The following is a 22,166-nucleotide window of genomic DNA, read 5'->3' on the forward strand; positions in this document are numbered from 1 at the left end:
TTCTGTTTTACAAATAAGTTCATTTGTATCATTTTTTTAAGAGTCCACAACTAGTGATATCATATATTTCACTTTCTCTGTCTGACTTCACTTCATATGATAGTGTCTAGGTCCATCCATGCTGCCATAAATGGTGTTATTTCATTCTTTTTTCTGGCTGAGTAATATTCCATTGTATATATATACACCACATTTTCTTTATCTATTCCTCTGTTAATGGACATTTAGGTTGCTTCCATGTCTTAGCTATTGTAAACAGTGCTGCTATGAATACTGGGGTGCATGTATCTTTTCAAATTATATTTTCTCCAGGTGTATGCCCAGGAGTGGGATTGTTGGATCATATGGTAACTCTATTTTTAGTGTTTTGAGGACCCTCCATACTGTTCCCCATAGTGCCTGCACCAATTTACATCCCCACCAACAGTGTAGAAGGGTTACTTTTTCTCCACACTCTCTCCAGCACTTATTATTTGTACACTTTTTGGTGATGGCCATTCTGACTGGTGTGAAGCGATAACTCATTGTAGTTTTGGTTTCCATTTCTCTAATAATTAGCGATACTGAGCATCTTTTCATATGCTTCTTGGCTATCTGTATGTCTTCTTTGGAAAAATGTCTATTTAGGCCTTCTGTCCATTTTTTTGATTGGGTTGTTTGTTTTTTTGATATTAAGCTGTATGAGCTGTTTGTATAGTTTGGAAATTAATCCATTGTCAGTTGCATTGTTTGCAAATATCTTCTCCCATTCTGTAGGTTGTCTTTTTGTTTTGTTTATGGTTTCCTTTGCTGCGCAAAAGCTTTTAAATTCAATTAGGTCCCATTTGTTTTGCTTTGCTTTTATTTCCATTACTCTAGGAGATGAATCCAAAAAAATATTGCTGCGATTCATGTCAAAGAGTGTTCTGCTTTTGTTTTCTTCTAGGAGTTATATAGTATCTAGTCTTACATTTAGGTCTTTAATGCATTTTGAGTTTATTTTTGTATATGGTGTTAGAGAATGTTCTAATTTCATTCTTTTACATGTAGTTGTCCAGTTTTCCCAGCACCATTTATTGAAGAGGTTGTGTTTTCTCCATTACATAGTCTTGCTTCTTTTGTCATAGATTAATTGACCATAAGTGTATGGGTTTATTTCTGGGCCTTCTGTCCTCTTCCATTGATCTATGTGTCTGTTATTCTGCCAGTACCATACCTTTTTGATTACTGTAGCTTTGTAGTATAGTCTGAAGTCAGGGAGCATGATACCTCTAGCTCCATTCTTCTTTGTCAGGATTGCTTTGGCAATTCTGGGTCTTTTATGGTTCCATATAAAATTTAGGATTATTTGTTCTAGTTTTGTGAAAAATGCCATTGATAATTTGATAAGGATTGCATTGACTCTGTAGATTGCCTTGGGTAGCATGGTCATTTTAACAATATTGATTCTTCCAATCCAAGAACATTATATATCTTTCCATCTGTTTGTCCATCTGTCTTCAATTTCTTTCATCAGTGTCTTACAGTTTACAGAGTATGGGTATTTTGCCTCCTTAGGTAGGTTTATTCCTAGGTATTCTATTCTTTTTGATGCAATGGTAAATGGGATTGTTTCCTTAATTTCTCTTTCTGATATTTCATTGTTAGTGTATAGAAATGCAACAGAGTTCTCTATATTAATTTTGTATCCTTCAACTTTACCAAATTTGTTGATGATCTCTACTCATTTTCTGGTAGCGTCTTTAGGATTTTCTATGTATAGTGTCATGTCATCTTCTAACTGTGACAGTTTTACTTCTTTTTCAATTTGGATTCCTTTTACTTATTTATTTTTCTTCTCTGATTGCTGTGGCTAGGACTTCCAAAACTATGTTGAATAAAAGTGGAAAGAGTGGGCATCTTTGTCTTGTTCCTGATCTTAGAGGAAATGATTTCAGCTTTTCACCATTGAGTATGATGTTAGCTGTGGGTATGTCATATATGGCCTTTATTATGTTGAGGCTTGTCCCCTCTACATCCACTTTCTGGAGAGTTTTTAATCATAAATGGATATTGATTTTATCAGAAGCTTTTTCTGCATCTATTGAGATGATCATATGTTTTTTATTCTTCAATTTAATGTGGTGTTCCACATTGATTGATTTGTGGAAACTGATAAATCCCACTTGATCATGGTGTATAATCCTTTTAATATATTGTTGGATTCGGTTTGCTAGTATTTTGTTGAGGTGTTTTTGCATCTATGTTCCAAAACAGATCTATTTGAGTCCAAAGTCTATGGTCTTTCTGCTTCCCCAAACTGAGGCTGGAGACCATGAAAGTAATGCCAAGTCTTCTGCTTATGTGATTTTCTCCTGTACTGTTCAGCAGCTCTGTAGTATGAGTGGAAAGAAAAAAAGGGGTGGTGTATTGATCCAAGATAGAGGTTTTGCCAGGTGTGTTTGGCAGGAGGACAAGGGAAGGAGGGAGCAGAGGTGCTGATGAGAGAGAAAGGTGGAGGAGGTGGGCCTTGGGGGCCAAGCTGGAGGGGAGGGCTGGAGGGGCTGGTAGGTAGGGAGACAGCAGAAAGGTTGAGGGGGAGGCAGAAGCCCGTTGTAGCACAGCTGGAGAGTTACAGGGCTACAAGGTTGTTTGTGAGAAGTCAGGATGCTTGAACTTGGATTCTGAGTTGCCTTCCCACTCCACCAATTCTTCCAAACTACAATCATAGTACCCATCTGGAACCACTCCCCACCTTCCCCACAAAAGTGACACAAAGTTCCTATGATCCTTTTTCCCAGTGAAGTCCCTGCCTCTGTAATTGGTGGGTGTCTTTTTCTTTTTTTCACTTTAAGATGAGGAGTGGGAATAAGAAGGGTGTCAGGGAAGGACCTGGCCTCCCATCCAACTGTTCCTTACTGACTCACTGTGGGGCCCCGGGTGAATGACTCCCTTCTCAATTTCCTCATCTAGAGAATGCCATGAGAAGTCTATGAGATACTGTTTGCAAAGCCTGCAGAATGAAATAAAATTTTTTTTTAAAAAAGAGAAAAACTTTCTGAAGTGGACATGGAGAATTACCCAGGTCCCGGCAAGACAAATGCTAGGCTATGTGATTCACAGCAGCAGTGGGCATGACAGGGTCTGCCCCATTGCCCAGCCAGCCAAGCTGTAAGCACAAGTGACTTGCTTCTCTCTCCACAGGACTCGCCTATAACTGGCCCAAAGAGGGCAGGCTTGGTGGTTGTAGGGTGTATGTGTGTGTGAGCGAGAGAGAGTCTTGAGCTTCAGTTAAAGGGATGAAACATTTCAGTCCATCAGTTCAAACATTTCAGTTCATCAAACATTTCAGTTCATCAGTTTTTTCTGTGATGAAAACTTTTAATATTTACCCTTTTAGCAAGATGCTTCTTAATTTAAAAATATTTTTTAAGCCATTAGGGCTTAAAGGCATTATAATTTTAAAAATAATTTAATCCAACTTTGTTATTATATTTTAACTTTTTATTGTGAAAAAATTTAAAAATACACAAAAATAAGGAGAATAGTATAATAAACTGCCATGTACCCATTGTCTAGCTTCAATAATCTTCAACATTTTGCAACTCTTGTCTCATTCATTTCCCCAACACCAACCACCACCATATTCATTTTCCTTCCCTCCTCACGTCCTCCCTCCCTTTTGTTTTCTTTCTTTGTCTGGAGTATTTTGAAGTAAATCCTGATATCACATTTCATTTGTAAATACATGTGACTTGATGTTAGACCAGTTTCATTGATTCCTTTATGAACTATGACGTGAATTAACTCTCACTCTTCCTTCTCCTCTCCTTTGGTTCCTTGTATTGTTCTTGATGATATAACTTTTACTTTTTCAGGGATTATAACACTGACATTTTGTTCTGCAACTATAATTCTCCCATTCCTTAGTCTTAGGTCTCTATTTAAATAGGTTCAACACTCAAACTCAGGGCTTTTAACACAGACTATTTAAGAGTTTTTTTTTTTTTAATTTGACATGTACACTCTGCTATGTTTATTTATTTATTTTTATATTTTATTTTGGCTGCGCCAGGACTTAGTTGCAGCACGTGGTATCTTCGTTGCGGCATGCAGGATCTTTGGTTGCAGCATGTAGGCTTCTTATTTTCGGCATGCAGGCTTCTCAGTTGCAGCATGCATGTGGGATCTAGTTCCCCGACCAGGGATCAAACCCTGGCCCCCTGCATTGGGATTGTGGAGTCTTACCCACAGGACCAGCAGGGCAGTCCCCAAGAGTTCTTTATCTTGATTGATTTGTTAGTTGGCTGATTTCATTTTGTATTTCCAAGAAGGGACTTATCAGGGCTCTATTCTCTCAGATCTTGCATGTTTGACAATGTCTGCCCTTTGTATTTGAACCGTGACTTGGCTGAGAGTAGTATTCTTATGTCACATTTTCTTTCCCTCAGAATGTTGCAGACCATTGTTCCAGTGTGTTTTCTTGCATTCTAGGTTGCTGTGTAGAAGTCTGAGGCCCATCAGATATTTCCACTTTTATTGATTTTTCTTTCCTATACAGATGCGTGATGGAATCTCTTTTATCCTGGAAGTCCAATAATTTAATCATATTATTTCTTTTGGTCAATTATTCTGTATCAGTTTTTCTTGGAATACAGCATACTCTTAAAATTTACAGAAGCAGTTCTTCATTTTAGGAAAAAGTTCTGCATTTATATCTTAGTATATATTGTCTACACTATTTATTGGGTTACCTACTAAAGGAATTAGCACTGTTTAGTCTCCATATCAATCATATTCTTCATAATTGCTCTTAGACTTCGTCTTCTGTAGCAAGTGTAGTTATCTGAAACCTTTCCTTTAAGCCATTTGTTAGCTGTCTAGACTTGTATGCTTTATTCCTTGCTGGTTCTAATTTATTAGATCATTAATAGCACTGTTTAGCTATCAATTTGTTTCTTTGGTTTCTCAACCCCTCTTTTTCTCTGATTCTGTGGTTTTATCACCTCATCTACAAACTTTTAAATGACAGATTTATTAAGATATAATTCACACATGATATAATTCACCCATTTCAATTGTACAATTCAATCGTTTACTAAAAATACATGTATGTATGAATATACTAATATTCACAGAGTTGTACAGTCATTACCATAACCAATTTTAGAACACTTCATTGCACCAAAAAGAAACCTCATACCTCTTAGTTGTCACCTCCCAAATCCTCTTCTCGTCCCTCATCTCCCCGCTTGCCCACAACACTAGGCAACCACTAATGTACTTTCTGTCTCTATAGATTTGCTATTCTGGACATTTCATATAATTGAAGTCATCCAATAGATGTTCTTTTGTGATTGGCTTCTTTTACTCATCATAATGTTTTTAAGGTTTATCCACGTTGTATCATGTATTATTACTTCATTTCTTTTTATTGTTGAATAATGTTTAATTGTATGAATATACTATATTTTATTTATTCATTCATCAGTTGATGGACATTTGGATTGTTTCCACTTTTTGGTCATTATGAATTATGCTGTTATGAACATTTGTGTACAAGTCTTTGTGTGGACATCTGTTTTTATTTCTCTTGGGCATATATCTAGGAGTGGAATTGCTTGGTCATATGGTAACTCTATGTTTAACTTTCTTTTGTTTGTTTAACTTTTGAGGAACTGCGAAATGCTGTTTTCCAAAGCTGCTGTACTATTTTACATTTCCATTATAACATGTGAGGGTTCCAATTTTCCCACATTCTCACCAACACTTGTTGTTTTCCATCTTTTTTATTATTCTCATTGTAGTTGTGAGTTGGTATCTCGTGTTTTTGATTTGCATTTTCCTGATGGCTAATAATGCTAGTAATGTTGAGTTCTTGTCATGTGCTTATTGGCCCTTTATATATCTTCTTTGGAGAAATGTCTATTCAGTTACTTTGCCCATATAAAAATTGTGTTATTTATCTTTTTATTATTGAATTATAATACTTCTTTATACATTCTATATACAAGTCCCTTATCAGATATATGATTTGCAAAAAAATTTCACCCATTCTGTGAGTTGTCTTTTTACTTTCTTGATGTTGTCCTATGAAGCACAAAAGTTTTTAATTTTGATGAAGTTCAGTTTAACTATTTTTTCTTTTGTTGCTTGTGCTTTTGGTGTCCTAAGACATTGTTGCCTAGTCCAAGGTCATGAACATTTGCACCTATGTTTTCTTCTAAGCTTTCATAATTTTAACTCTTGAATTTAGATCTTTGATCCATTTTGAGTTAATTTTTGACTATGGTGTAAAGTAGAGGCCCAAATTCATTATTTTACATGTATATATTCATTTATTCCAACACCATGTGTTGAAAGGATTATTCTTTTTCCATAAAATTATCTTGGTACCCTTGTCAAAAATCAAGTCACTATAAATATGAGGGGCTTATTTCTGGACTCTCAATTCTATTCCATTGATCTATATATCTATCCCTTTGCCAGTAGCACATTGTTCATCTATAAATTTTAAAAATTAAATTTATATTATTACTAAGTTCTTGCAACACAAATATTTTATGTTTCTTAGGTCATGTTTTTCTTTTAGATTCTCATTCTCTGTCTCTGTCTCTTTCTTTCTGATGTTCTTATTCTGATATAATCAGGTAAAATCTTGACATTTTCCCCACCATTATCTAGGGTGAGTTTATTTCCCTCACTTTCTTGGCCACAATTCAAGGACTGGTGTGTGGATTTGTCTGGATTTCTTTTCTGTAGCCTGAGGGTACAGGGGTTGGGAAAAGGAAATACTCAGTTGCCCTTACCAGGAAACCTGGGCTTTGCACTCTCTTTCTAAAATTTGGCCAATTTTCCAGAACCATGGGTCCATCCCACTCCCACCCCAGTTAGAGACATGATTCACTCCTGAAAAATTCAGCTCACATCCCCCACCCAGCATGGAGCTCTGGAAGATGCAAACCCTGGTAGTTTCTCCCACTCCTAATAAGGTCCTACCAAATTATGGAGGGGTTTCATGCTCAAAGGTTTCTCTTAGACATTTTTTTTGCAGCTGTCCTGTCACCACTGCCGTCTGCTTTTTCCACACTGGTGATTACCAGTGAGAAGTCTCAGAATTTTGTCAACTCATACCCTTTCCTCTCAGCATCACTTTTAGAAGGACAATGGGGTTGTGGGTTCTGGGTTGAGAGATACAACATGCAGGATCTTTTGTTTCTCTCCTTATCCTCTACCTCTCAATGTTTAAAGAATCAGGCTGTAACTGGGAAATTTTTAGGCTTAAACTGTTGTTATTGTTCATATCATTATGTATTATAGGAGAGAGTTTCTATTATCCTACGTCACTGTGCAGCTCTACCTAGAAGTCAATCTGGTACAACACTTTTAGAAAGCAATCTGGCACTATGCTTACAGAGCTACAAAAATGTCTCTACTCCAAGTCAGAAATCACATTCTTGGAATTTTCATAAGGAAATAATTCATAATGAAAATAATCTCTATACATGAGTATACAGCACCATCTGTGATAACAAAAATTTGAAAATAATTTACATGTCCCACATTAGAAGACCAGTCAAAATTATGTCTTATAAAATGAATGGAATATTTTACAGTCATTAAAATGATAATTACATTATTTACAAAACAGAAATAGATGCACAGACATAGAAAACAAACTTATGGTTACCAAAGGGGAAAGGAGGGGGGAGGGATAAATTAAGAATTTGGGATTAACAGATACCACTATATCTAAAATAGGTAAACAACAAGGACCTACTGTATAGCACAGGGAACTATATTCAATATCTTGTAAAAACCTGTAATGGAAAAGAATCTGAAAAAGAATAGCCATATGCATATATATATGTGTGTTTATATAAATATATTTATATATATATAAAACTGACTCACTTTGCTGTACACCTGAAGCATTGTAAATCAATTATACTTCAATAAAAAAAACTAGGGGCAATGATGTAGATGCACATTCTAGAGAGATGAAGTGACCTTAAGAAGAGAATTCACATTATCTAGAACTAAGAGGAAGATAATGAGATATATACCCAATTAATACTTAAGTAAAATAGAAAACTAAAAAACGAAGTTTTAAAATAAATTATCTATTAAATACTTTAAAATGATAGCTACAAAATCTAAGTATTAATATAGAAAAATGCATTCAAGAAACAATGACAGATAAAATAGAAGAATAAAAAATGGAATATATGCCATTATGGCAACTATATAAAGAGATGAAAGCAGATGGACAAGATAGAGAAAGATATTTTGAAAAGTGAAATACTTGTGATGGTGTGGTATGAGCAAAAATATTTTTGATCATTTTTATTTAATAGAATTAAATTGTTTTTATAATAAAAAAAGAGATAGAAAAAGCATGATTCAGAAAAGCATTTATCCCCTTCTCTTGCTGACGTTATTAGCTAGAGTTAATCTGTGGCTTGATACAGGAACATTTCGGCCAAAGAGAAAAGGTCCAACTGAGTAAAAGTGGATTTACTGCTGTGTGATCTTGGCCAAGGTTACCATTTGCATATCTGTAAAATGGGCCTGATTTTATATAAAGCTTAGAGAATCCCTCTGGAAGGTGAATGAGGTATATGTGTCAGACATTTAGCATAGCTGTGGGCACACAGAGAGGCACTTGAGAACATTTAGCTCTAGGTCTGTTTGGTCCTCATCAGAGTAGTGCTCCTGTTCGCTCTGCACTGTGATTTTAACTCAAACTCTGATGCAAGTGCAGGGGTGGAATGGGGAGAATAGTGGTAGAAATCCAGGAAGACAAATCAGTTCTATCACCTCTGACCACCCCTTGCCCCAGCTGTTTTCCTCGCCTTCACTTGGGAGAACAAGATAAACTTCAACAGAGAAGTGAGTGGGTTTTCAAAAGACACACAGTGGGGGACTTCCCTGGCAGTCCAGTGGTTAAGACTTCACCTTCAAATGCAGGGGGTATGGGTTCGATCCCTGGTCAGGGAGCTAAGATCCCACATGCCTCATGGCCAAAAAACCAAAACATAAAACAGAAGCAATACTGTAACAAATTCAATACAGACTTTAAAAAAATTGAAAAACAAACAAACAAAAAAAACCCAAAAGAATAAAGGGAAATTTAGCACTTCTGGACAAATAAAGATCAATGTTAGATGATGTTAACCCAACTTTGAGGGAATTCCCCAAAGGACTGCTGGCTTTCCTTAGTGTGCATTCCCCAATACAGTTCCTTCAGCACTTATTCGAGAGATCCATGTGCCCCAAGGCTCCTAGATCATGAAAAGCCCAGAAAACAACATCCCATGAGGTCAGAGAAGGCCTCCCTGGAGCTCTCACCATGAGAATTTTAAACCCTGTGGAAAGGCTAGAAAGACATTTTAAGCTTTTTAAGATGGTAATAAGAAAGTAAAATCAAAGCCAGATCAAGAGGCCACATACTACATGATTCCATGCATTTGAAATGTCCAGAAAAGGCAAATCTATAGAGAGCAGATGAATGGTTGCCTGGGGCTGAGGATGGGAACAGGGATTCATTGAAAATGGGCATGAAGGATCTTACTGGGGTGATCAATGTTCTAAATTTGTTCTAATGTTCCTATATTCTAAAATTGGATTAGACAGTTGCACAACTAGGCAAATTTGCTAAAAACCACTGATTTGCTCACTTAAATGAGTGAATTTTATGATATGTAAATTATACCTCAATAAAGCTGTTATATTAGAAAGAATTCACCCTTGGCAATTAAAACAAATCTTTGGATTCAGATGGGTTCTGTCTAGGAGCTTTGTAATTTCCTATTGTACAATACTTAGGAAGGCACAAGAGAAAGGAGTGGAATAATGTCACTGAAAACAAAGTCTAAAAGAAGCTAGGCAGAATCTCCTCTAACTAAATAGTAGATGAGCTGGACTGAGAAATTTTACCTCAAGAGACTGCATGAGAAAGAGCAACAGGCCCCCTGGGTATACTCCTAGTCCCCCCTCCCCCCACCCCCAGATACAGAGATGCAGAGATGCAGGTGACATCCCACATAGAAAATTAGGCAGCTGTTGCTTTGCCCTGCCAGGTACTACTCTGGGAGAACTGGAAGAACTGTCTCATTTTTTTCTCATCTTTGCCTTGCCAGGCCATCTTTCTACAGCTGATAGGGGTGGCAGGGTCCCAGACCACGATGAGGAAGGAGATAGTCGTGGCACTTTAAATTCAGTGAGGTATGGTCTTCCAAAGTAAAGAACCACAGTCGCTCCTCAGTTCAAAAATGTCCTTTTTTAGAATGTTCACAGATGAAACAAATAAAAAGGCTGCTTCCAACAGATGGCATTAGTTGATCACATGTGGTCTTTGGATCTTGGCCATCCCATTGTTCCTGACTCTAGAGTTTACAGCATTTGGGGTTTTTTTAAGGGGGTTTATGAATACCATTTACCCTGATCATGTCCAAAAGTAGTGGAGAGTTTTGAAAACCAGTAAAAAGAGAGATGTATGATTACCATGGAGACAAAAGTAAAGCTTAACTTTCAATGGATATGTTCACATCGGCCACTTGTAAGGTGTCGTTTTGCTCTTACAAACAGCTTTTTCAGAACCAAACCTACTTTTAAGTAAAGTAGTTGTTGCAAAAGAAGGTATATGAAGAAACTAGTCTGCAGTACACGCTGGAAATTATGGGGTCTTTTTAATACTGCATCAGTTGAATAGGACATGGAGGAAGGAGACGAGCCCATTACAGTAGGCAGGAGATGCTGTAGGGAACTTGGAAGCTGTGCACATAATAATTAGCTGCTCAGCTACAGAAGGAAAGGAAAGATGTTGTCACAAAGTGAACCAAGAATGGGGTCAAGGGTACTTCATGTACCAATTTGCTGACACAGAGCATGAAGAGATTGATCTCGAAGCATGGGGAAGCAGACAACAACACATGGAACCTGTGAAAAAATGTTGCAATGTAAAGGAATATAATATGGAGATTAAACTTGAAGAGTATACCTCTGAACCTTGTTTACTGCAGGACTCACAACCAAATTTCAGAAAACTGTTTGATATCCTAAATAGGGTGCAAAAAGACATAATTTTTCCATGAAATAGGAACAGAAAACCATAAGGAGAAAACAGGCTTAGATGAAAAGGCAAAATGAGATTAAAAAAGGGAGATGAATGAGCTAACAGAGATGATGATGAGGAGGAGGACAGCAGTAAAAGTTGCTAATATTTATTTAACACTTTCTGTGTACCACGCTTTATTCTAAATGCTTTTACATGTGTTAACCTGTTTAATTCTTACAAGAACACCATGAATGCATAATATTATCATTGCCCTCATTTCATAATTGAGGAAACTGAGCGGTGTTAAGGAACTTGCTCAAAGTCACCCAACCAGTAAATACTGGAGCCAGGATTCAAGCTCTGACAATTTGACTTCATGGCCTGTGCTTTTAATCATACACTAAGAAAGGATAGTGAGGAAACAAAAGACACATAGCAGAATTAAAATCACTTAAGGCAGTAAAAGCATAATTGAAGTTGTGTGTGAATCATATTAAAATGAAAAATCGGTATTAAAAAAGGCAAAAACACAAAAATAAGGAAAGAGGAGATGATAGATATGGAAGCCAGAGACTAAAACTTTCCCTTGATGACTGAAAGGACTCATCATGTTCTAGGAAAAATAAACAAAAGAATACCTACATCTAGACATAGTCTGTTAAAAATAAAACTATGATAGAACATTACAAAAAAGAACATCAACAGGCCAATAAGAACCTGTGAAAAGGGCTTCCCTGGTGGCGCAGTGGTTAAAATCCACCTGCCAATGCAGGGGACACGGGTTCAAGCCCTGGTCTGGGAAGATCCCACATGCTGTGGAACAACTAAGCCCGTGCACCACAACTACTGAGCCTGCGCTCTAGAGCCTGCAAGCCACAACTACTGAAGCCCACATGCCAAAACTACTGGAGCCCACGTGCCACAACTACTGGAGCCCACGCGCCTAGAGCCCGTGCTCCGCAACAAGAGAAGCCATCGCAATGAGAAGCCTGCGCACCTCAATGAAGAGTAGTCCCCGCTCGCCACAACTAGAGAAAGCCCATGCGCAGCAACGAAGACCCAACACAGCCAAAAATAAATAAATAAATTAGTTAATTAAATCTATTAAAAAAAAGAACCTGTGAAAAACAACCACTATAGATATATAAAAGTCAATCTCACTCTAATTAAAAAGAGAAGAAATTTAAATTAGATACTATTTTCAAACTTCAAACATGAACAGAACATCAATATACCTGAGGCAAAACTGACGGAACGACAAGGAGAAACAGAAAAATCCACTATTACAGTTGGAGACTTCAATACCCCCCTATCAGTAATTGACAGGTAGCTGGCAGAAAATGATTAAGGATATAGTTAAACTAAGCAGTATCATCATCAGTCAACTGGAACTGATTGACATCTATAGATTACTTCATCTAACAAGAGCAGAATATACTCTTCTCAAGCTCACATGGACCATTAACCAAGATAGACCATATTCTGGGCCATAAAACACATCTTAAAAATTTTTAATGAATAGAAATCACACAGTGTATACTCTCAGACTAGAATGCAGTTAAACTAGAAAGAACTCTGTACTATCTGCTCAATTTTTCTGTAAACCAAAACTGCTCTAAAACTAAAGTCTATTAAACATTTTTTAAAAAGAGAAGAAATGTGGGGATTGGCAAGATGGCAGAATAGAAAGAGTTCACCTCTCACGAGCACACCCAAATCACAACCATCTGCAGAACAATTATCTTTGAAAAAGACTGAAACCTACAAGAAAAGATCTTCTACAACTAAAGACATAAGGAAGGAACCACAGTAAGACAGGTAGGAGGGATGGACTGGCAATATAATCAAGTCCCATACCTGTGGGGTGAGGGTGACCCAGAAACTGGAGAATAATTATAGTGCAGAGGTTCTCCCACAGGAGCGAGAGTTCAGAGCCCCAAATCGGGCTCCCCAACCTGGGACGACCCCCCACCCCCAGAGTATTTGGCTTTGAAGGTCAGTGGGGCTTAATTTTGGGAGTCCCAAAGGACTGCGGGAAATAGAGACTTCACTCTTAAAAGGCACACACACAATATCCCATGCACTGGGACTCAGGGAAAAAGCAGTAATTTGATAGGAGCCTGGGCCAGACCTACCTGCTGGTCTTGGAGAGTCTTGCAGAGAGGCCAGCGGGTAGGGGGACAGTGCAGCAGTGGCTTACCTTGGGGACGTAGACACTGGCAGCAGCCATATTTGGGAGCTTTGTACCATGTAGACAATGCTGCTGTCAGCAACCATAGTGGGATCCTACCTCTAGCTCATTAGCACAAGACCTGGCCCCACCCAATAGACTGTAGGCACCAGTGCTGGGATGCCTCAGGCCACAACTAACTGGGTGGAGACACAGCTCCACCCATCAGCAGACAGGCTTCCTAAAGACTTCCTGAGCTCATGGCCCCTCTAGACATGCCTCTAGACACAGCCCTGCCCACCAGAGGGTCAAGACCCAGCTCTACCCACCAGTGGACAGGCACTGGCCTGGCCCTCCAGGAAACCTGCACCAGCCTCAAGACCAGCCTCACCCATCAGGAGGCAAACACCAGATGCAAGAAAACCACAATCTCACAGACCCTGTCTTCCCACAGCAGGCCAGATCCTACCCTGGGACCAGCTGGGCTCTGGTCCTGCCCAGTGACAGGCCAACACAAGCTTCGGGACAGCATGGACCTCACAGCTAACTGTCAGGAACTGCCCTGCCCCACCAGGGATCTGACACCAGCTCTGGGATCCCTGGGCTCTACAGCCAGACTCCAAGACCTGGCTCTGCCTGACAGTAGTACAGAACTAACCCTAGAACCTGGCTTCACCCACCAGTGGGGGGGATCAACAGCCCCAGAGTCTTCTGGACCTTGACTCCATGCACCAGTGAGCCAGCACTAGCCCCAGGGACCCTGCAATCAGTGCCTTGTGACCAGGCCCTGCTAACCAGCAGCCAGCAGCATCTGCACAAGGCAGGGTCTGGCAACCTACTGGGCTAGGGACCAACCAAGTGTACCTGACTGCCCACATAGCCCACCATAACTGAAGTACCCAAGCAACACTCTTAGAGGGAATCCCTAGAGCACACAGTTTGGATGACAACAGGGGAGTGCACTGCTGGGACACATAGGATATCTCCTGAGGAAGGCTACTTCTCCAAGTCGAGAAATGTGACTAACCTACCACATACATAAAAATACAAATAGCAACTCAGACAAAATGAGGCAGGAGAGGAACATGTTCCAGATGAAGGAACAAGATAAAACCCCAGAAGAAAACTAAGTGACGTGGAGATAGGCAATCTACCTAAGAAAGAGTTCAGATAATGATTGTAAAGATGATGAAAGAACTTGGGAGAAGAATGGATGCACAGAGTGAGAAGTTAGAAGTTTTTAACAAAGAGTTAGAATATATAAAGAACAACCAAAGAGAGATGAAGAATATAATAAATGAAATGAAAAAATACGTTAGAAGGAATCAAGAGTAGACTAAATGATACAGAGGAAAGGATCAGTGAGCTGGAAGACAAAGTAGTGGAAATCACTATTGCTGAACAGAAAAAAGAAAAAAGAATGAAAAGAAATGAGAACAGTTTAAGAGACCTCTGGGACACTATTTAGAACACTAATATTCACATTATAGGGGTCCCAGAAAGAAAAGAGAGAGAGTGAAAGGGGCTGAGAACATACTTGAAAACATAATAGCTGAAAAACTTCCCTAACATGGGAAAGGACACAGTCACCAAGTACAGGAGGTGCAGAGAGTCCCATACAGGATGAACCCAATGAGGAACACACCAAGACACACTGTAATAAAAATGACAAAAATTAAAAATAAAGAGAGAATATTAAAAGCAGTGAGGGAAAAGCAACAAATAACATACAAGGGAACTCCCATAAGTCTATCAGCTGATTTTTCAGCAGAAACTCTGCAGGCCAGAAGGGAGTGGCACAATATATTTAAAGTGATGAAAGATAAAAACCTACAACCAAAAATACTCTACCTGGCAAGGCTCTCATTCAGATTTGATGGAGCGATCAAAAGCTTTACAGACAAGCAAAAGCTAAAAAAGTTCAGCACCACCAAATGAGCTTTATAACAAATGTTAAAGGAACTTCTCTAGGCAAAAAGGAAAGGCCACAACTAGAAACAAGAAAATTACAAAATGAAAAAGGTCACCAGTAAAGGCAAACCTACAGTAAAGGTAGGAAATCATCCACCCACAAAGCTAGTAGGGAGGTTAAAAGTCAAAAGTAGTAAAATCATCTATACCCACAATAAGCAGTTATGAGATACAGAAAACAATTAGATGTAAAAATATGATATCAAAAATAGTAATTGGGAGGGGAGGAGAGTACAAATGCAGGGTTTTAAAAATGCATTTGAAATGAAGAGATCAGCAACTTATACACACACACACCAATACACACACATATACAGACTGCCATATAAAATCCTCATGGTAACCACCACAAACCAAAAATCTAAAATAGACATACACAAAAAAAAGAAAAAGGAATCCGAACATAACACTAAAGATAGTCATCAAATCTTAAGAGAAGAGAAAAAAAGAAGAAAAAGAATAAAATGGCAATATGAACATAAATATCAATAATTACCTTAAATGTAAATGGATTAAATGCTCCAACCAAAAGACATAGAGTGGCTGAATGGATACAAAAGCAAGACCTGTATATATGCTGCCTACAAGAGACTCACTTCAGATATAGAGACACACAAAGACTGATAGTGAAGGGATGCAAAGAGGTATTCTGTGCAAATGGAAATCAAAAGTAGCAATACTTATATCAGACAAAATAGACTTTAAAATAAAGTCTGTTACAAGAGACAAAGAAGGATACTATATAATGATCAAGGGATCAATCCAAGAAGCAGATATAACAATTGTAAACATATACGCACCCAACACAGGAGCACCTCAATATATGAGGCAAATATTAACAGACATAAAAGGAGAAATTGACAGTAACACAATAATAGTGGGGGGGGGGCTTTAACACCCCACTTACATCAATAGACAGATCATCCAGACAGAAAATTAATAAGGAAATACTGGTCTTAAATGACACCTTTGATCACATGGACTTAATTGATATACATAGAGCATTCCATCTGAAAGCAGCAGAATATACATAATTTCAAGTGCACATGGAACATTCTCCAGGACAGATCACATGCTAGGCCACAAAAAAGCCTCAGTAAATTTAAGAAAATTTAAATCATATCAAGTATCTTTTCCGACCACAGAACTATGAGACTAGAAATCAACTATAAGAAAAAAGCTGCAAAAATCACAAATACGTGGAGGCTAAACAACCAATGGATTACTGAAGAAATCAAATAGGAAATAAAAAAATACCTACACACAAATGAAAATGAAAACACAATGATCCGAAACCTATGGGATACAGCAAGAGCAGTTCTAAGAGGGAAATTTATAGCAATACAATCTTACCTCAGGAAACAAGAAAAATCTCAAATAGGCAACCTAACCTTACAACTAAAGGAACTAGAAAAAGAGGAATAAATGAACCCAAAGTTAGTAGAAGGAGAGAAATCATAAAGATCAGAGGAGAAATAAATGAAATAGAGACTAAAAAACAATAGAAAAGATCAATGAAACGAAAAGCTGGTTCTTTGAAAAGATAAACAAAATTGATAAACCTGTAGCCAGGCTCATCAAGAAAAAAAGGGAGAGGGCCCAAATCAATAAAATCAGAAACGAAAAAGGGGAAATAACAACCAACACTACAGAAATACAAATGATCATAAGAAACTACTATGAACAGCTATATGCCAATAAAATGAACAACCCAGAAGAAATGGACAAATCCTTGGGAAGGTAAAATCTCCCCAGACTGGACCTTGAGGAAATAGAAAATATGAACAGACTAATTGCCAGTAATAAAATTGAATCAGTAATTTAAAAACTCCCAACAAACAAAAGTCCAGGACCAGAGGGCTTCACAGGTGAATTCTACCAAACATTTAGAGGAGAGTTAACACCTACCTTCTCAAACTATTCCAAAAAATTGCAGAGGCAGGAACACTTCTGAACGTATTCTATGAGGCCTGCATCACCCTGATACCAAAACCAAAGTTATCACAAAAAAAGAAAATTACAGGCCAATATCACTGATGAACATAGATGCAAAAATCCTCAACAAAATATTAGCAAACCAAATCGAACAATACATTAAAAGCATCATACACTACGATCAAGTGGGATTTATCCCAGGGATGTAAGGCTTTTTTCAATATCCACAAATCAATGTGAAACACCACATTAACAAATTGAAGAATAAAAACCACATGATCATCTCAATAGATGAAAAAAAGCTTTTGACAAAATACAACATCTATTTATGATTAATAATCTCCACAAAGTGGGTATAGAGGAAACATACCTCAACATAATAAAGGCCATATATGATAAGTCCACAGCTAACATCATACTCAATGATGAAAAGCTGAAAAAAACTACTACTACTTCATCACCAAAAACTATGACAGTTCATCAATGAATTCGGTAAAGCTGCAGGATACAAAATTAATATACAGAAATTGGTTACACTTCTATACACTGTAAACAAACTATCAGAAAGAGAATTTAAGGAAAGAATTCCATTTACCATCGCATCAGAAAGAATAAAATATCTAGGAATAAATCTAAATAAGGAAGTAAGAGACCTATAATTGGAAAACTATGAGACACTGATGAAAAACTGAAGACAACACAAACAGATGGAAAGATATACTGTGTTCATGGATTGGAAGAATTAATATTGTTAAAATGACCATACTACCCAAGGTAATCTACAGATTTAATGCAAACCCTATCAAAATATCAAAGGCATTTTTCACAGAACTAGAACAAATCATTGTAAAAGTTGTATGTAAACACAAAAGACCCCCTAATAACCAAAACAATATTTTTTGGATTTGTCTCCTAAGGCAAAGGAAACAAAAGCAAAACTAAACAAATGGGACCTAATAAAACTTAAAAGCTTTTGCATATCAAAGGAAACCATGGACAAAAGGATAAAGACAACCTACTGAATGGGAGAAAATATTTGCAAATGATATGACCGATAAGGGGTTATAAACAGGTCATACAACTCAACATCAATAAAACAAACAACCAGATTAAAAAATGGGCAGAGGAACTGAATAGACTTTTTTTTAAAAGAGGAAATACAGATGGCCAACAGGCACATGAAAAGATGCTTAACATCGTTAATCATCAGAGAAATGCAAATCCAAACCACAATGAGGTATCGCCTCACACCTGTCAGAATGACCATCATCAAAAAGAACACAAATATCTAATGTCAGCAAGGATGTGGAGAAAAGGGAACCCTTGTACACTGTTGGTGGGTGTCTAATGGTGCAGCCACTGTGTAAAACAGTATGGAGGTTGCTCAAAAAACTAAAAATAGAACTATCATATGACCCAGCAATTCCACTCCTGGTTATATATCTGAAAAAAACAAAATCACTAATTCAAAAAGATACATGTACCCCAGTGTTCATTGCAGCACTATTTACAATAGCCAGGACATGGAAGCAACCTAAATGTCCATCGAAAGATGAATGGATAAAAAAGATGCGGTATATACAATGGAATATTACTCAGCCATAAGGAGAACAAAATTGAGTCATTTGTAGTGATGTGGATGGACCTAGAGTCTGTTATACAGAGAGAAGTAAGTCAGAAAGAGAAAAACAAATACTGTATATTAATGCACATATATGGAATCTAGAAAAATGGTACTGATGAACCTAGTGGCAGGGCAGGAATAGAGACGCAGACATAGAGAACAGCCTTGTGGACACAGCGGGGGAAGGGGAGGCTGGGATGAATTGAGAGAGTAGCATTGACATATATACACTGCCATTGTAAAACAGCTAGTGGGAAGCTGCTGTATAGCACAGGGAGATCAGCTCAGTGCTTTGTGACAACCTAGAGGGATAGGATGGAGAGGGTGGGAGGGAGGCTCAAGAGGGAGGGGATATATGTATACACATAGCTGATTCACTCTGTTGTACAGCAGAAACTAACACAACATTGTAAAGCAATTATAATCCAATAAAGATGTTAAAAAAAAGATACACGTACCCAATATTCATAGCAGCATTATTTGCAATAGCCAAGATATGGAAGCAACCTAAGTGTCCATCCACAGATGAATGGATAAAAATGTGCTATACATACACAATGGAATACTACTCAGCCACAAAAAGAATGAAATTTTGCCATTTGCAGCAACATGGATGGACTTGGAGGGCATTATGCTAAGTGAAATAAGCCAGACAGAGAAAGACAGTACTATATGATGTCACTTATATGTGGAATCTAAAAAATACAACCTAGTGAATAAAAAAAGAAGCAGACTCACAGATATAGAGAATTAGTGGTTACAAGAGGGGTGAGGGAATGGGGGAGGGGCAACATTGGGGTAGGGGGCTCAGAGGTACAAATTTCTAGGTATAAAATAAGCTACAAGGATATACTGTACAACATGGGGACTATAGCAAATATTTTATAATAACTATATATGGAGTGGAACCTTTAAAAATTGTGAATCACTATATTGTATACCTGTAACATATAATATTATACATCAACTATACTTAAATAAAAAATATAATAAAAAATTTAAAAAGAGAAAAAAGCTAAAATGAGATACCACTTTCACATTCTTAATTGCTCAAGATTTAAAAAAAAAAAATGGAAATAGTGTTGGTGAGGACACAAGGGAAATTTAGCAATCAAAATCTTTAAAATTTTATTGACTGTTGACTCAGTAATTCTATTTCTAGGGAATTATCCTAAGGAAGTTATCATGAATTAAGCAAATGGGTAGCCACCAGAATGTGGTTCATCAAAACACTGTTAATGATAGCAAAAACTAGAACATAAGTACAGAATGATCCCATGTGTGTAAAAATAAATCTGTAGGCACATACGTGAATAGGGAAATGTCTAAAAGGATGGTCATCAACATGTTAATATTTGTTTTCTTTTTTAAAAAATTATAACTTTTTTATTATATGATACATTCATATTTTTTCTTAAAAAATTAATAATGAACTTTACACCCATCATGATGGCTATTATAAAAAACAAAAGAAAACATAATATGAGGCTGTGGAGAAATTGAAATGCTTGTGCATTGTTGGCAGGAAGGTACAATGGTGCAATCAGTATGGAAAACATTACGGCAGTTCCTCAAAAAATTAAACACAGAATTACCGTATGATCCCAAAATTCCACTTTTGGGCATATACCCAAAAGAATGGAAAGCAAGAAACTCAAACAAATATTTGTACACTTGTGTTCATAGCACCATTATCACAGTAGCCAAAAGGTGGAAGCAACCTAAGTTTCCATGACAAATGAATGGATAAACACAATGTGGTATATCCATATACAGAAATACTATTCAGCCTTTAAAAGGAAGGAAATTCTGACACATGCCACAGCATGGATGAACTTTGAAGACATTATGTTAAGCGAAATAAACTAGTCAAAAAAGGACAAATAGTATATGATTTTACCTGTATGATTTTACTTATATTCTAGAGTAGTCAAATTTATAGAGACAAAGTTGAATAGTTGTTGCTAGGGGCTAAGGGAAGGAGGAAATGGGGAGTTATTGTTTAATAAGTATGGAGTTTCAGGCTTCCCTGGTGGCGCAGTGGTTGAGAATCTGCCTGCCGATGCAGGGGACACGGGCTCGAACCCTGGTCTGGGAAGATCCCACATGCCGCGGAGCAACTAGGCCCGTGAGCCACAACTACTGAGCCTGAGCGTCTGGAGCCTGTGCTCCGCAACAAGAGAGGCCGCGATAGTGAGAGGCCCGCGCACCGCGATGAAGAGTGGCCCCCACTCGCCGCAACTGGAGAAAGCCCTCACAGAGAAATGAAGACCCAACACAGCCAAAAATAAAAAAAATAAATAAATAAATAATAAATTAAAAAATTAAAAAAAAAAAAAATAAGTATGGAGTTTCCATTTGAAAAGATGAAAAATTCTGGGGATGGATGGTGGTGATAGTTGCACAACAATGTGAATGTATTTAACACCACTGAACTGTACACCTGAAAATAGTTAAAATGGTAAATTTTATGATATGTATATTTTACCACAATAAAAGGTAAACAAAGAAAATCTTCTGAATTAAAAAAACAGAGGAAAAAAAAAAAGAATGGATGTACTACCATCTAACAAGGGGATTGGTACAGGGCCTCCATGCAGTTCATCTGACAGGTAACCATGTATCACATATTTGAAGTGTGCCAGGTGTGCTGGGGAAAGTGTGTGTTTAGGGGGACAACGGCAACTACTTGCTCATTCATTTTTTTTATTATTATGTAAAGTTTCAAACATAAAGAAACACTGAAAACCCTGTACAGTGTATACCCATCTCCTAGATTTTACCATTAGTTTTTCACTTGTTTTATCACATACCTGTTCATCCCTCTATCCATCCATTAAGGCATCTTATTTTTTGACACATTTCAAAGAAAATATATACACTTCCTCATAAATACTTTGGCATGTATATCACTAACTGTTCAATATTTATGTTTTTTCATTTGCTAAAAAATTTGCATACAATGAAATGCACAAGTCTTGTTTTCATTCACTGAGTTTTGAGAATTGCATGTATTTGTATAACCCAAATCTCTCTCAACATATACAACATTACCATCACCCCAGGGAGTTCCCTCATGGGTCCATCATATACTTTTTTATAATTAAGAAAATGTAAAACTATTTGGAATGTATATATAGTATGATCCCATTTTTGCTATAGAAATACAGAAAAAAACTGGAAGAAAAAATATAAAAAGTGATTATTTCTGGATAGTGGGATTACCATTGATATTTATTTTCTTCTATTCCTTTCTCTGTATTTTCTAAATGTGATGTAATGTATTACTTGGGTGGTAAGAAAAAAAGCAGTAAAAGCTACTTAAAAGAAAACAAACATCTTTCAATCTTTTTATGAATGATGTCACACATAGAAGAATATTAATATATAATTAATCATTCTGAAGATAATGTATGTAGCAAAATTATAAATATTTTAATATAATATTA

At 37.2% G+C, this 22,166-nt stretch overlaps 1 protein-coding gene across 15 annotated transcripts in view; it reads right to left on the reverse strand.

The window, feature by feature from the left end:
* Positions 1–22,166, reverse strand: part of DNAH3 (dynein axonemal heavy chain 3) — a 209,385-nt gene that overhangs the window by 62,413 nt on the left and 124,806 nt on the right. The gene's annotated exons all lie outside the window — the stretch shown is intronic.

This window comes from Balaenoptera physalus (assembly GCF_965194825.1).
Source record: "Balaenoptera physalus genome assembly, chromosome: 16".
NCBI lineage: Eukaryota > Metazoa > Chordata > Mammalia > Artiodactyla > Balaenopteridae > Balaenoptera > Balaenoptera physalus.